This window comes from Piliocolobus tephrosceles, chromosome 15 (genome assembly GCF_002776525.5).
Source record: "Piliocolobus tephrosceles isolate RC106 chromosome 15, ASM277652v3, whole genome shotgun sequence".
Classification (NCBI taxonomy): Eukaryota; Metazoa; Chordata; class Mammalia; order Primates; family Cercopithecidae; genus Piliocolobus; species Piliocolobus tephrosceles.
In genome coordinates, this window is record NC_045448.1 from 16,658,902 (window position 1) to 16,674,896 (window position 15,995).

The following is a 15,995-nucleotide window of genomic DNA, read 5'->3' on the forward strand; positions in this document are numbered from 1 at the left end:
GTACTGTTTTTAGCATTTCTTGTAGGGCAAGTCTGGTATTGATGAAGTACCTTAGATTTTGTTTGTCTGGGAAAGTCTTATTTCTCTTTCATATTTGGAGAATAATTTCACCAGATATACAATTTTGGGATAAAAGTTTGTTTTTTTTCCATCAGTACTTTAAATATGTCATGCCACTGTCTTCTGGCCTGTAAAGTTTCCACTGAAAAGTCACATTGATAGAATTGTTAAATTGAATTCCTTTCCTGTGTTATCTTGAATTTCTTTGAGTTTCCTTAAAACAGCTATTTTGAATTCTCTGACTGAAAGGTCACATAACTCTGTCCAGGATTGGTCCCGAATGTGGTGCCTTACTTACTTGATTTGATGAGATCATATTTGCTGGATGACATTGATGCTAGTACACGTTCTTTGGTGTCTGGGCATTGAAGAGTTAGGTATTTATTTTAGTCTTTGCAATCTAGGCTTGTTTGTACCCGCCCTCCTTGGGAAAGTTCTCCAGATATTCAAAATGACTTGGGTACTGTGATCTAAGCTATATATGTATTAGGGGCACCCCAAGTCCAGTAATACTATGGTTCTTGCAGACTCTAGAAGTATCACTTTGATGTTCTTGGATAAGATACAGAAAGATTTTCTGTATTTCCAGTCAGAGACTCTTAGTCTCTTTCTTTCCTTTTTTTCTTTTAATTTTTCTTTAAGTTATGGATACATGTGCAGAACACCCAGGTTTGTTACATAGGTATACATGTGTGCTGTGCCTATCAACCTATCATCTAGTTTTTAAGCCCCACATGCATTAGGTATTTGTCCTAATGCCCTCTCTCCCCTATTCCCCCACCTCCCGACAGGCCCTGGTGTGTGATGTTCCCCTCCCTGTGTCCATGTGGTCTCATTGTTCAACTCCCAACTATGATTGAGAACAGGTGGTATTTGGTTTTCTGTTCCTGTGTTAGTTTGCTGAGGATGATGTCTTCCAGCTTCATCCATGTCCCTGCGAAGGACATGAACTCTTTCTTTTTTATGGCTGCATAATTTCCATGGTGTATACATGCCACAATTTCTTTATCTAGCCTATCATTGACAGGCATTTGGGCTGGATCCAAGTTTTTGCTATCGCAAATAGTGCTGCATTAAACATACGTGTGCATGTGTCTTTATAGTAAAATGATTTATAATCCTTTGGGTATATACTCACTAACGGGATTGCTGGGTCAAACGGCATTTCTAGTTCTAGATCCTTGAGGAATCGTCACACTGTCTTCCACAACAGTTGAATTAATTTACACTCCCACCAACAGTGAAAAGCATTCCTATTTCTCCACAGCTCCACCAGCATCTGTTGTTTCCTAACTTTTTAATAACCACCATTCTGACTGGTGTGAGATGGTAGCTCATTGTGGCTTTGATTTGCCTTTCTCTAATGATCAGTGACGATAAGCTTTTTTTCATGTTTATTGGCTGCATAAATGCATAAATGTCTTCTTTTGAGAAGTGTCTGTTCATATCCTTTGCCCACTTTTTGATGGGGTTGTTTGTTTTTTTCTTGTAAATTTGTTTAAGTTCCTTGTAGATTCTGGATATTAAACCTTTGTCAGATGGGAAGATTGCAAAAATTTTCTCTCATGCCTGTTCACTCTGATGATGGTTTCTTTTGCTGAGTGGAAGCTCTTTAGTTTGATTAGATTCCATTTGTCAATTTTGACTTGTGGTGCAATTGCTTTTGGTGTTTTAGTCAGGAAGTCTTTGCTAACGCCTATGACCTAAACGGTATTGCCTAGGTTTTCTTCTAGGGTTTTTATGGTTTTAGGTTTTACATTTAAGTCTTTAATTCATCTTGGGTTAATTTTTGTCTAACGTGTAAGGAAGGGGTCCAGTTTCTCTTTTCTGCATATGGCTAGCCAGTTTTCCCAGCATCATTTATTAAATAGGGAATCCTTTCCCCATTGCTTGTTTTTGTGAGGTTTGTCAAAGATTAGATGGTTGTAGATGTGTGGTGTTATTTTTGAGACCTCTGTTCCATTCCATTGGTCTATATGTCCATTTTGGTACCAGTACCATGCTGTTTTGGTAACTGTAGCTTTGTAGTATAGTTTGAAGTCAGGTAGTATGATGCCTCCAGCTTTGTTCTTTTTGCTTAGGATTGTCTTGGCTATGCAGGCTCTTTTTTGGTTCCATATGAACTTTAAAGTAATTTTCTTTTCTAATTGTGTGAAGAAAGCCAATGGTGGCTTGATGGGAATAACATTGAATCTATAAATTACTTTGGGCAGTATGGCCATTTTCATGATATTTATTTTTCCTATCCATGAGCATGGGATGTTTTTCCATTTGTTTGTATCCTTTCTTGTTTCCTTGAGCAGTGGTTTTCAGTTCTCTCTGAAGAAGTCCTTTACGTACCTTGTAAGTTGTATTCCTAGGTATTTTATTCTCTTTGTAGCAATTGTGAATGGGAGTTCACTCATGATTTGTCTCTCTGCTTGTCTATTGTTGGTGTATAGTAATGCTTGCAATTTTTGCACATGTATCCTGAGACTTTGCTGAAGTTTCTTATCAGCTTAAGGAGTTTGGGGGCTGAGATGATGGGGTTTTGTAAATATACAATCACATCATCTGCAAACAGAGACAAAAGCCTGGTTGAACATGTGCAAAATAATAAACATAATCCATTGCATAAACAGAACCAATCCCAAAAACCACATGATTACCTCAATAGATGCAGAAAAGGCCTTTGATAAAATTCAACATCCCTTCATGTTAAAAACTCTCTATAAACTGGTTATTGATGGAATATATCTCAAAAATGACAAGAGCTGTTATTGACAAACCCATAGCCAATATTATACTGAATGGGCAAAAGCTTGAAGCATTCCCTTTGAAAACCAGCACAAGACAAAGATGCCCCCTCTCACCACTCCTATTCAACATAGTATTGGAAGTTCTGGCCAGGACAATCAGGCAAGAGAAAGAAATAAAGTGTATTCAAATAGGAAAAGAGGAAGTATTTCTTTTAAACAACAACAACAAAAATCTATCTCTTCTGAGCTGCCTGGAGCTGGGGGTGGGGTGACACAAGCACTCCTAGTGCTAGTACGCAGTGTAAATCTCCTAAAGCTTTCATAGAATGCAGTATTGTAAAACCTCATCTGAGCATAAAACCCTCTTATTTTCATTCATTTTTGAGGGACTGCTATAGCATGAAATATACTTAACAGAATATATTATAACTTTTCCGGCCTTCTAAAATATACTGAATATTTTTCTTCGTGACCAATATATTTTTGCTGATCAATATAATTTTGAGTTGTAATGTCGTGGATAACCTTAGATACTACTGAGGAATATGGAATAATTTTTCCCTACATTAAATGCCAAGTAGTGATATACATGTATGTGTCTGTGTATGTGTACTTCTTTGGTCCATTTATAAAAAATTTTCACTGGAAGCTGCCTAGTCCATTTATAAAAAATTTTCACTGGAAGCTGCCTAGTATTCATATGACTCAGGTGTGATGTTTCTGTCCCTTTGGGCGTTGTCTGTGTGCATGCCTCTAGCGATGTCTTCACCACCTGTTATATTTCATTTCTAAATTGCTGCAAATTAAGAAGCCAAATGAAAAGTAATTTGAGAGAAAAGCACAGTGAAGGGAGAAAAGATAATCAGGGCCATTTGGAAACAATTAGAATCATGCATATCTGACTTTGAAATCTGGCTCTGCCTCTTACCAGCTGTGAAACTCTGGGCAAAGAATGAGACCATTCTGAGTCTCTGTTTTCTCGTCTACACAATGAAAGCAGTGGTATCTGTAGAAGAGAAAAAGCTATTGCCTCTATTCCTGCTTTTCTACCTACCTCTCCCTAGGTTCCTCTACCACTCAAGAGATGAGGAGTTTCTCATTAGGTGGCTCAAAGGCTGGGGTATTAATTTTGCTTCATTTACTTGTACACAGATCCAATGTACCTTCAGTGGCCATACAACACACATGCATGAGGGCCCCAACTGGGTCATGGTCAGCTTCTTCTTTCTCCTCTTTCCTCCTTTCATCTGGAGTAAGAGGATGATAAAGTTGGATTCAAGCCCTGAAGCAAGGTGGGAGCCAGCACACTTTTCTCAGAGAGCTTATGTGGGCATTGACCCAGCTAATAATGAAAAAGGATTTTCATTTTCTTTCTGCTGCCATTCACTGTATTTTCCAGAGTTCAATCTGGAATCTCTTAGCAGACTTTTCTGTAGGGTTGGATTTGCCCTATACTTTGGTCAGTTTTTCCAGCAAATGCCACAGATATCTTAAGACACCTACCTCATTCTACTTCACAGTAGAAGAGAGATAATTAAATAATGTCACTCTGAAGTTGTTTTTTTGGAAGAACTCTTATTTTTAACTACTTAGAAAGTAAGAATAATGTAACAAGTTTTTCATGATCTCCCTTATAAATAAGATGCATGGCCAGGCATGTTGGCTCATGCCTGTAATCCCAGTGCTTTGTGAGGCCAAAGTTGAGGGGTCACTTGCAGACAGGAGTTGGAGACCTGCAGGGCAATATAGCAAGACTCCATCTCTATAAGAAAAATAAAAGTTAGCCAGGATTGGTGGCATGCACCTGTAGTCTCAGCTACTGGGAGGCTGAGGCAACAGGATCTCTTCGGCCCAGGAGTTTGAGGCTGCAGTGAGCTATGATTGTGCCACTGTACTCCAGCCTGGGCAAAAGAGCAGGACCTTGTCTCAAAAAAATTACAAAATTTGACCAAAGAGGTGCCTTAAGAAATCATAGCTAAGTTTCAGATTAAACACTTGGATAAACAAGTATTGTCATACTTAAGTATTGTCATATTTAACATTAGTATTTGGTATCTAAGAAATATTTAGCAAAATTTTAATAGATATAGTAAAGTTAAAAAATGCTTTCTTCTTAAGCATGCCATTTAATATACTCTTTTACCAATGACAGCCTTATAAAGGGGTTGCCTGGCTATGCGATCACTCCAATTAAAATACCTGGAATCAAAGACTACATTAGGGTTTTTTCTTAAATAGGTTTAATTGATTCACTTATTAGCTACACATGGGATGCTATTGTCTCCCTCTCTAACCTATCTTGTGTCAAGCTTAAGTGGCAATCTGTTTCATCAGGAACAATGTTATCCCCTGGGCCACAGGTAAAAATAAATATGTCATTGGGATTATGTGAGTGAGTCTCATCTGTGTATTTACTGAATAAATGCAGAAGCTAAGAAAAGTGCTCTGCACTCCCTGTTCCGTTTTCCTGACAAAGACTGGTTTCGAACTTTTAAAAACAGAAAACACAAGAAAGAGCTTGAGATGGGATTTTAAAAAGTAGATTTCTGTTGGTCTGTGAATAGTACATATTTTCTCTTTGATCTATTGCTCTCTTTGGTAACAGCTGACTTTTCTCTAAGGAATTAAACATGTTTTAGAAGATACATTGGAAGCAAAACCTCTTTGTAGTGGTCCCGAAAAGTAAGAAAACCTAAATTTAATATTCCAGAAAAGTAAATCTTGCAGCACTATGCTGGCATAGCATTTCTGATTTATGTCAATTACCTATTCAGAAAGTTAAATTTAAATGTTTTTCTTAAGGGACATGCTTTTATGGCTTTAATAACAGTGCTAAGTAATTTTAGATAAAAATAATGTGTTATTCATAAAGGAAAAGCAATACCCTTTTACATATATATTTTGTTCTTTCATTTATAAAGCTCTCTCATATGTGATCTTTATCCAACCTTCATTATAGCCTTGCTAGAGAGAAGGTTTAATGACCATGATGTATTGGGTACTGAAGGGTTAAGAAATGTAACCAGTGTCATCCATTTATTGAGGGCATGAATATGTACAGAAAAGGGCCTAGATTTCTAATTACCAACTCCTTTTCATCTCCTTTTTGTAATTTAACAGCATGCATTCTTGCATGTGCCAGGTACTATCTTAGTCCTGGGAGGGTCACAGGAGTATAGAGGGTAGGCTAATACCAGCTTTCTTGGAGTTTCATTCCAATAAAGGGGAAAGACTGATGAAAAACATTTAACAAACAATTGTGATAATATCAGATAATTATAAGAGAAGAAGAAAGTGGTAGTGGGATGCTTGGCTAATGTATCTAGAGTAGTTGTAGAAGGTATATCAGTTAAGAACCACAAAAATTGAAAATCTCAATTAAAATAATTTTAAGCAGAGGAATCATCTCACATAATAAAGTAGGCAGGTAGGAAGTTCCAGGGCTAGTTGACTCGAAATGAAACAAAGTCAGGTTCTGTGATATGGCTGCTGTAGTCCACAGTTCCAAGCATTGGGTCCTCACTTAACTGTAATAAAAGAAGGCACAGGCCTCCCTGTTTCCTTTGTTAAGAGGAAGGAAACATCTTAAATCATCTAGCTGTTATGCAGCTGGGTGGTATCCCATGACCAAGCCTGAACTCATCCCTGGCAAGCATGGGATTATCAAAACTGGTTTGGCTTAATAAACAATCCTCCTACTGGAACTGTAGAGGGCTCATGCAATACTTGGGTAGCCAATATCTGAACAAAATTGGCATAGAGGTCTCTCAGGGAGTGGTATTTGAGTTGAAATTTGAATGAATTGAATCATTTGATGAGAAGTGAGTGAAGAAAGGCAGCCACATGGCACCTAATATTTATTAAGGACTTTGTATGATCCAGGCACTACTTTAAGCATTATCTGTGTTAACTCATTCAACACTGATACCAATACTGCTATGAGGCTCACTCATAATCAAGGAGAGTAATCTGCTTTACTCAAAGTCTCCTGAGTTAGATGTTAATCACATTTTAAAATTACCTTCATGGCAACATCTAGACAGGTGTTTGACCAAACATCTGGACACAATAGTCTAGCCACCTTGAACATAAAATTATAAATTACAGTTGTTAGTTTATATGACAAAGTGATCCATAAAATGTAAATCTCTCTCTTCAACCCCGTTGTGTCATCTCTATCTTTCCAATTACTTTCAGTTCCCACATGTCCTTACTCCCTCAGTTCAGCTCAGATTCCATGGCTCGGCACTGTAATTGCTCCATCACAAACACCTTTAATTCCCAGTCCTGGCTAAATTTGACTACTACTCCCTTCACTTCTGCACTCAAGTCTCTGAATGCCACTGAATTATAGTCACACAGCTACACTGATTAAGTCACAGAAATACTCTTCATTATTTACAACCACACTTTTCAAATGACCACATTTCTCTATCAAAATAATTCCTCCAATCTCCAGAACAACTATTCCTCATCTCCTTTTCTCTATTCAAAGCTCTCAGGACTAATCATCCTTATTTGCAGTTGATTATTGCAAGAAAGAGAAGAGACAAACTCAGATGAAGTCTACTTCATTCTCACAAGACCAGCTGAACAAACCACCAGCATCTGGACATATATTTTTGACCTCCTATTATAATAAAAGAAGCAAATAAGCTTTGAGTCCAGACTCTTCATTTATCTCTAATTCCATCACATGCTACTTTCTAAAAATCTCAATTTTTATATTATGAAACTACTCTCACTGGATTACTCCCATGGGGATGCTAACATCTTTCTGAAAATCTCATTTGCCCTCCAGAAACAATCACATTTCTCTGATCTTCTTAACATCAAGGCCCTCCAAAGTAATGTACTACACGTTGTCTTGTCACATTTGCTCCTCAACCCACATGTAAGCTTTTCAATCCTCTCTATCACTGAAATAGCTCTTATTAATCTCACAGAAGCTAAATATTTCCAAAGATGAGACTCAATTTTCAGTCATCTTTGTTTCACCTCTCAGTAGTTATGACATAATGGATCTCTCCTTTTTGAAACCTTCTCTTACCTATATTTTAGTACAATTGTCCTAAACTGGTTTTCCTTCTATCCCAGTGTCTTTCTTTCCAACCACCTTTGATACATCTTATTCCTCTTCTGCTTTTAATATGGGTGTAACACTCAAAGATTTTCTTTACTCCTGCCTTTTCTATATTTACACCCTTCCCTGGATGATCTCATTCAATCCCAGGGACTAAATTCTTCCTGCTCGAATCTCTTTTTTAAGTTCCATGCTATGACATGCCACTTCCTTCTTTACATTTACATTTTGATGTTTATAAATTCTTTCTGCCTCAATGTGGCTGAAACAGTGACAATGTCTCCACTATTTCCCAAATCAGCTTTTCCTCATGCATCCAGTCCCACTTCCAAAGCTCCTCATTTTACACTTGCCCATCTCTTACATTCGGTTGCTCAAGCTCAAAACGCCATTTTCAAATTTCTTTCTTGCATACCCCAAATTCAATCCAGCACTAAGTCTTGTTGCCACTACTTCCAAAACATACCTTCAATCTGACAGTTTTTCACCATCTCCCCTACTACCAGACTAGTCCAAACCTCCAACATACCTTCCTGGACTATTTGGTTATCTATTTTTTTCCTGAGAGTCCTTTTTCCCTCATAGCAGCCCCACGAATCTTTCAAAGGACAAATCTGGTCTCCTTGCTCTTGATTCCAACTCCACAATAACTTCTCACAGCACTTGAAATATAATCCAAACTGTCCCAGCTAGCAACTTCTTGATATTTTCGTCCCCTGCCTGACTTTCCCACATCATTACTTCCACTTTTTCTCTTCTTTTCACTATACATTATTCTACTTTATCTTCTTTACAGCACTTTTTTGTTCTCTCAAGTTGTCTCAACTATTTATTGGTTTCCATGTCTGTTGTCTATAAATCCCCACTTGACTATAAATTCCATAGCATAGTTCTTTTTTGTTCACTTTTGTGTCCCTTCAACTTGTGCTAGTGACTGGCACTTTAGATTTAATGTGTTTGCTATTTTCTCAGTTTCAATTGAAGTACAAGTAAAAGAACTATTTTACTTTCCTCTGAATTCTACTGTAAGAAGACAACAGCTCTTCATTACAACAAATTAAAATTGACACTCAACCTTGCTGCAAGGACATGAGAAAAGTCTGAAAATTGGGATAGCACATGTCTTACACAAAGGAGGTGGCTGCTATTAATCGCTGCCCAACAGTTACTATGAAGGAAGGTGAGTCCAGTGTCACAATACATTCCATTTTATTTTATTCTTTTTTTGAAACTCTAATTCTAATTTTTCAGTAATATCCCCAGATTTTAAAATATTCATAATTTACTCCATTGTTTGTTTATAAGTCTTTAACCCAGTATAAAGGCCAAACAGAAACAATTTGCAGAACGATTTCAATCTGTGGACTCTCATTTTTTCAGCCTTGACTTATAAACAAGGAGAAAAAACCTAAAGAAACTTAGTTGAGCACCAAGGCATGGGGATGAGGACGGTAGAGTCTGTAGGCAACTCAAAGAAGCTTTGCCACTGTCTCAGTACATTTGGGCTCCTATAACAAACTACCACAGACTTAGGGGCTTATAAACAACATCAATTTATTCCTCACAGTTCTGGAGGCTGAATGTCTGAGGTCAGGGTGCCAGCACTATTGGTTTCTGGTGAGGGTCCTCTTCTGGGTTACAAAATACCATTATCTTATTATATCCTCATACGTCCTCACATGGTAGAAATAAGCAGAGAGCTCTCTGGGGTCCCTTTTATAAAGGCACCAATCCCATTCATGAGGGCTCCATCCTTATGACCTAATCACTTCTCAAAGCCCCAGCTTCCTAATACTATTACATTGAGGGTAAGGATTTCAACATAAGAATTTAGAGTGAACATACACATTTAACCCATTGCAACTCATTTCAGAGTTTTCTTCTAAATAGGGTCTGACTAAGGACTTTGGAGTTCAGCTAGTTTATATTCTGAAGCTACAACCTTGACAGACAACTTTCAGGAAGTCATAGACATTTTTTCTTCCTGCAGGACACTGCTTTCTGGGTTTTGTGAAAGCAAAACAACCACAGAAAAATAAGAGGATAGTAAAATAACCAGAGGTTTCCACTCATACAGGGGTGGTGGTGGGGGCAACCTGCACAGAAATTAAAATTTCTCACGTAGAGTTTGGGGGAATCTGGAAACACTTAATTCAGCCCCTAGATTCTGTGATCCTAGAAATTTATCTTAAGAAATTTTTAAAATCAAATTTATAAAGAACAGTATACAGGCATACCTTTACTTTATCACAATTCACCAATATTGCATTTTTTTCTTTTTCTTTTTTTTTTTACAAATTGCAGGTTTGTTGCATCCCCGCATCAATCAAATCTATTGGTACATATTTTTCCAACTGCCTGTACTCGCTTCATGTCTCTGTGTCACATTTTGGTAACTCTTGAAATACGTTAATTTGTTATTATTATTATATCTGCTATGCTGATCTGTGATCAATAATCTTTGATGGTACTATTGTAATTTATTTGAGGTGCCAGAAACCATGTTTATATAAGAAAGAAAACTTAATCGGTAAATGTGTGTGTTCTGGCTGCTCCACTGACTGGCTGTTCATCAAACTGTCTCTATCTTTCCCGGGGTGCCCTATTCCCTGAGAAACAGAAGTATTAAAATTAGGCCATTTAATAACCCAATAATGGCCTTTGAGTGTTCAGGTGAAAGGAAGAGTCACATGTCTTTCACTTTAAGTCAAAAGGTGCATGTAATTAAGCTTAGTGAGGAAGGCATGTCAAAAGTAGAAATAAGCCAAAAGCTAGGCTTCTTGTGCCAAACAGTTAGTGAAGTTGTGAATGCAGAGGAAAATTTCCTGAAGAAAATTAAAAGTGCTAGCCCAGTGAACACACAAATGATAAGAAAGCAAAACAGCCTTATTGCTGATATGGAGAAAGTTTCAGCAGTCTGGAATGAAGATCAAACCAACCATAAAATTCTGTTAAGCCAAAGCCTAATCCAGAGCAAGACCCTAATGTTCTTTAATTATATGAAGATTGGGAGAGGTAGGAAGCTGCAGAAGAAAAGTGGGAAGCCAACAGAAGTTGGTTCATGAGGTTTGTGGAAAACTATATTCATAATATTAAAATGCAAGATGAAGCAACAAGAGCTGATGGAGAAAGCTGTAGCAAATTTTCCAGAAAATCTTGCTAAGATGATGGAGACAAGCTATTATATTAAACAACACATTTTCAATATAGATAAAACAGCCTTTGAATAGAATGTGTTCACCTAAAATTTCAATAGATAGAGAGGAGGAGTCAATGCCTGGCTTCAAAGCTTCAAAGAAAAGGCTGGTTCTCTTGTTGGGGCTTAATGCAGCTAGTGACTTTAAGCTGAAGTCAATGTTCACTTACCTTTCTGAAAATTCGATGGCCCTTAAGAGTTATGCTAAAACAACTCTTCCTGTGCTTTATAAATGGAAGATCCAAGCCTGGACAACAGCACATCTACTTGCAGCATGGTTGACTGAATATTTTAAGCCTGCTGTTGAGACCTACTGCTCAGAAAAAAATGATTGCTTTCAAAATATTACTGCTGCTTGACAATGCACCTATTTTACTCAAGAGGTCTGATGGGGATGTGTAAGATTAATGTTGTTTTCATGCCTACTAACACAACATCCATTCAGCAGCCCATTGGGTCAATGAGTCATTTTAACTTTCAAGTCTAATTTAAGAAATATATTTTGTAAGGCTATAGCTGCCATAGGTAATGGTACCTCTAATGATTCTGGGAGAAGTAAATTGAAAATCTTCTGGAAAGAATTCACCAATCTAGGTGTCATTAAGAACATTCATGATTCATAGGAGGAGGTCAAAATATCAACTTTTTCTCAAACAGAAGTTTGGAAAAAAGTTGATTCCAAACCTCATGAATGACTTTGAGGAGTTCAAGATTAACTTGAAGAAGTAACTGCCTATGTGGTAAAAACAGCAAAATAAGTAGAATTAGAAGTTCAGCTGGAAGAAGTGAGTAAATTATTGCAATCTCACGATGAAACTTGAATGCATGAGAAGTTGTTTTTTGTGAATAAGCAGACAGTGGTTTTCTGAGATGGAACCTACTCATGGTAAAGATGCTGTAAACATTGTTGAAAGGACAACAGGATTTAGAATATTATGTAAACTTAGTTGATAAAGCAGCAGCAAATTTTGAGGCGGCTGACTTCATTTATGAAAGACATTCTACTGTGGGTAAAATACTATAAAACAGCATCACAAGCTACAGAGAAATCTTTTGTGAAAGGAAGAGTCAATCAATGCAGCAAACTTTGCTGGCCAGGTGTGGTGGTGCATGCTTGTAATTCCAGCACTTAGGAAGGCTGAGGCAGGAGGATCAGTTGAGCCTAGGGGAATAAGGACAGCCCGGGCAACATGGTGAGATACTGTCTCTACAAAAACTAAAAAATTAGTCAATGTGGTGGTGTGTGCCTGTGGTCCCAGCTACTCAAGAGGCTGAGGCAGGAGGATTCCTTGAATCCAGGATGTCAAGGCTGCAATGAGCCCTGTTTACTCTGGCCTGGGTAACAGATCGAGATCCTTTTTTAAAAAAAAAAAGAAAAGAAAAGAGAAATTGCCACAGCCAGCTCAACCTTTACCAACCACCTTCCTGCTCAGTCAGCAGCCATCAACATCAAGGCAAGACCCTCCCCCAGCAAAAAGATTATGATTCTCTGAATGCTCAAACAATCACAAAGACTTTTTAGTAATGAAGTATTTTTAAGAGTATTTTTTAGTAATAAAATATTTTTAGTTAAGATATGTACATTAAGGCCAGGTGCAGTGGCTCATGCCTGTAATTCCAGCACTTTGGGAGGCCAAAGTGGGCAGATCACATGAGGTCAGAAGTTAGAGACCAGCCTGGGAAATATAGCAAAACCCCATCTCTACTAAAATTACAAAAATTATCCAGCCGTGGAGGCATGTGCCTATAATCACAGCTACTCAGGAGGCTGAGGCAGGAGAATTGCTTGAACCCAGGAGGCAGAAGTTACAGTAAGCCAAGATCCCGCCACTGCACTCCAGCCTGGGCAAGAGTGAAACTCCATCAAAAAAAAAAAAATGTATATTGTTCTTTTAGACATAATGCTACACATTTAATAATCAACAGTATAGTATAAACATAATTTTTAAATGCTCTTAAAGCCAAAAAGACTTGTGTGATTCACTTTATTGTGATATTCTCTTAATTGTGTAGTCTAGAAACCCACAATAACTCCAAGCTATATCTGTACATTTCTTTATTCATATATCTTAAAAAGGTGAAATCATTTCAATTCATTCAATTTAAATAAGCTAACATTCTCTGGCATCTTCCTATGGTCCTATACACAGTGTTTGATGTTGTAACAAATGCTAAAATAAATAATATCTAGAATTTTTTATAGCCAAATCATATTTCATTGTATGAACATACATTATTTTATCAATTTATCTGTCAATGGAAACTTGAATTGTTTCCCTGTCTTGTTATTATTAATAATGCTGCAATAAACATGAAAGTGCAGATACCACTTTGAGATCCTGATTTCATTCTTTTGAATATATACCCAGAAATTGCTTTGCTGAATCATATAATAGATCTATTTTTAATTATATGAGGTTGGCCATATTGATTGATTTCTAACCTGCACCATTTCACATTCCTGCCAACAGTGAACAGAAGTTCTAATTTCTTCACATCCTTGCCAACACTTGTTATCTTTTTATTTTTGACAATAGCCATCTAAACAGATGTGAACCTGGAAAACATGATGCTAAGTGAAATAAATGAGTCACATGACAAAAACTGCCTGATTCTGCTGATATAAAGTCAAACTCATAGAAGTAGAGAATGGAATGATGGTTTCCAGAGAGAACAAAGGAGAAATGGGGAGCTGTTAAATGTGTATAAAGTTTCAGTTATGCAAGGTGACTAAGTGCTAGAGATCTTCCACACAACATAATACCTATAGTTAAAAGCACGGTATTGTGCCCTTAAAATTTGTTAAGAGGGGAGATCTTATATTAAGTGTTCTTACTACAAAAAACAAAATAAAGAGACACAAGGAAACTTTTAGGGATGATGGATATGTTTATGACCTTGATTATAATGATGGTATCATGGATATGTTCAAACTCATTAAATTGTATATATTAAACATATGCAGTTTTTTGTATAGCTATTAAACTTCAATAAAGCTGTTAAAAACAGTGTATAGTTTTTGTCTTTAATTAGAAAAACATATTCTCTGCACTACTTCCTCTTTGAAGCCCTTCCTAAACACCCCAGCCACAGGAAACGCCCCCGCCTCTTCAGATTATCTTTAGAGGAGAATCTGAGCAAATCATTGGCAAGCAGCAAAGCCTCCTATATAGTGTTAAGTGATTGATTATGTCCATTTTGTGTCATTATTACCTTGGCTGTAAGCTTCTGTTTGGGAAGAATTGAGTTTCAAACTTCTCATTTTCACTTCTAGTGCCTTATACAGGGCATGGACCACAGGTTTTCTCAATTAACCCATGTTGGCCTTTGGGCCAGCTTAAAATGTTTTTGCCAGTTAAGGGCACTAGCTACTTGGACTTGCTATTTAAAAGGTAATAAATGGACAACTGGTTGAGCTTCATCTTTTTGTCATTATTCCTTCTAAAGCAGAAAGAAGAAACTCCACAATCCTTCACAGAAAGGTCTATTTTTAGTCCAGGCGTTTGTTTCCAGAATTTCAGCAGGAATTTCAACAAAAGTTGTACCTTCTAAGGGGTAAACCCAGTCTGGAAGTTTGGGGGAGTCATGGCTTTTATTAAGACTATGAGACTTAAGTGAACCATAGTGATATGTACCCCCCTCGTTCTAATTTTGAACACTGATAATGAACTCCACCATTATGAAAATGAAACTACTTTCGAAATTCACTGAGTCCACATTTCTTGCTGGGAAAAAATGGTGGGACATGCCTCAGAGCTGACAAGAATCACCCTTTTATTCAGAGCAGGCAGAAAGAAAAGTATAATAAAATGGCATATTTGGAACTGTGTAAACCCCACTCACACTGGGTTTTAGCCAATGAAAAACTGTGAATTATCAAAGTTCATAACATATTTAACACCCCTATTAGGCAAATTGATTTCTTTAAACCCAATTATATCAAAGGACATAGAGAAATTAAATGACTCAGAATCTTAAAAGTTGAGGAAAACAGGCTCAGTCAGAAGTCAGTCTCACCCGGACCATTTGCAGGGAGAAATATTGGTCTCCTCTCACAGAGTCTATTTCAGGCAACAACCCCTGCGCCTGTGATGTGTGCTGGTCAGTGTCCCTGCTGCTGGTACTCCTGAGGAATGAGTGAAATGAGATAGATAGACCTGGAATCAGTGTAAAAGGAGGGTGCTAACTCTTCAAGCCTCAACAGGAAAGAAGGGCCAGAAATCTCAGATGGCCTCAGCAGAATGGAGTTTTAATCTTGTTGCAAAGGAAGGAAAGGAGACTTAAGCCCCTAGCTTGTTCTGTGCATCCCATTGGTGGCTTCCTACATTATCCCATTTGATTCTATTCTCCTAACTACCCTATGACATAATCTATTAACTTCATTTTATAGATAAGTAAGCCATGGCTCTGAGAGGTTGAATAAATAGCTGAAGCTGTTAAGTAACAATATTGTAACCTGAAACGATTCCAGAATTCATTCTCTTTTCATGACACTGTATGTATGACTTCCACACAGAAATTAATAAACTGTGTAGCCTTGGAAAAATTTCTTCATTTATCTGGCTCTCTATAGAAAGTGAAGGAGTTGGAATAATATCCTGGCAGCTCTTAAATGTCTGTGGCTCTAGAGGGGAGTTATTTTTCTATTTGGCACATCATGGGCCAACCCTGTCAAGAACCGTGAAGCATCTGAGATTTTACCCTGCTTGAAAGCCAACAAGTGAGTCTACCACAGTTTCCTAGATATTGGCTGAAAACATGAGACTCCTGGGTAAGAGATAAAGAACTTCATTGCTCACAGCACAGCAGGCAGCACAAGCTTCACGTTTGCATCAGTTCTCCCTGCTCCCCAAGTTTCAAGGAGCTGATTTGAATGGAACCGAGTGAATGCTGCACAGAGTAGGCTTGCATCACTGCT